At 47.2% G+C, this 1,565-nt stretch overlaps 1 protein-coding gene across 1 annotated transcript in view; it reads left to right on the top strand.

Moving 5' to 3' along the window:
• The window catches only part of LOC109926459 (latent-transforming growth factor beta-binding protein 3-like), an 83,029-nt gene that overhangs the window by 65,020 nt on the left and 16,444 nt on the right, over window positions 1–1,565 (top strand). The window lies entirely within an intron of this gene.

A 1,565-nucleotide genomic window follows, 5' to 3' on the forward strand; every position in this document is an offset into this window, starting at 1 on the left:
AGGGTGGATTGGCCGTGCTAAACTGTCCCATAGTGCCCAGGGATGTGCAGGTTAGGGTGGATTGGCCGTGCTAAATTGCCCCATAGTGTGCAGGCTAGGTGAGATAGCAATGGGAAATGCAGGGTTATGAGGATAGAGTAGGGGTCTGGGTAGGATGCTCTTTGGAGGGTCAGCGAAGACTCGATGGGCTGAATGTCCTCTGTCCACACTGTAGGGATTCAATGATTCTAATTCCTTCTTCGTTAGCCTCTGCATCCTCAACATATTTTAATTGTAAGCAAGTTTTTATAGAAGTTTGTACAATCATGACAACGGGGGAGTTCAGAACTAGGGGACATATTTCTAATGTGAGAGGAGAAAGATTTAAAAAAAGACATGAGAGGCAACTATTTCACACAGAGAGTGTTTGGTGTGTGGAATGAACTGCCAGAGGAAGTGGTAGACGCTGGTACAGTTGCAACATTTATAAGACATTTGGATAAGTACATGAATAGGAAAGGGTTGGAGCGATATGGACCAAACGCAGGCAGGTGGGACTGGTTAAGTTTGGGAACATGATCGGCATGGACTGGTTGGACCGAAGGGTCTGTTTCCATGCCGTAGGTCTCTATGGTGAGCATTAACTGTGGGATTCAATTTGCTCCTAAAAAAACAGGAACAGAAACAGTGGTGGGTGGGTTAGGAGTTAAACGATTGTAACGTGTATCTCTGCGAATAAAAGGTACTTTTTTGTAAAGATTAGGCTGTGGTTTTATCCTTCACTGCCTGGAATCATGGAATAACACATAAATGATTTGTTCACTATCACTGCTTGCTCGTGGATTTCTTGTCTCGGCAGTACATAGGTAGCAGAGTGCAGTGTTTAACACTGAGTTGAGATTCTCGTGTTTTACTTTGTGTTGGTCATCTTTGCCCCTTGACACAGATATCAACGAATGCTTGGAGGTAGCGGGTGTCTGCAACAACGGACAGTGTGTCAACATGCCAGGATCCTATACGTGCCAGTGTCTGTCAGGTTTCCAACTGTTCGATGATACGAGGTGTAAAGGTAACGACTGAGGGATAGAGCAATTCAGCATTTGCATGGAGCAGCCACTAGCTCCTGGAACGTCTGCCTCTCCACATCTCCCATTTCTTTTACTCAATGTTTTATTGTTGCATGTACCTGGGTGCAGTGGAAAGTTTTGTTTTGCGTGCAGTGCAGGCAGATCGTAACCGTACCAAAGTTCGTAAGGGTGACAGAACGGAGCGAGGAATTCGATGTTACAGCTGCAGAGTAGGCGCACAAAGAGTGAGATCAACCTTAGATCTAAAATTTGAGAGGTCCATTCAGAAGTCTAAGGGGCAGCACGGTGGCTCAGTGGTTAGCGCAACTGCCTCACGGCGCCAGGGACCCGGGTTCGATTCCACCCTCGGGCGACTGTCTGTGTGGAGTTTGCACATTCTCCCTGTGTCTGCATGGATTTCCTCCGGGTGCTCCGGTTTCCTCCCACAGTCCAAAGATGTGCAGATTAGGGTGGATTGGCCGTGCTAAACTGTCCCATAGTGCCCAGGGATGTGCAGGT

Source organism: Rhincodon typus, chromosome 43 (assembly GCF_021869965.1).
Source record: "Rhincodon typus isolate 14 chromosome 43, sRhiTyp1.1, whole genome shotgun sequence".
Lineage (NCBI taxonomy): Eukaryota > Metazoa > Chordata > Chondrichthyes > Orectolobiformes > Rhincodontidae > Rhincodon > Rhincodon typus.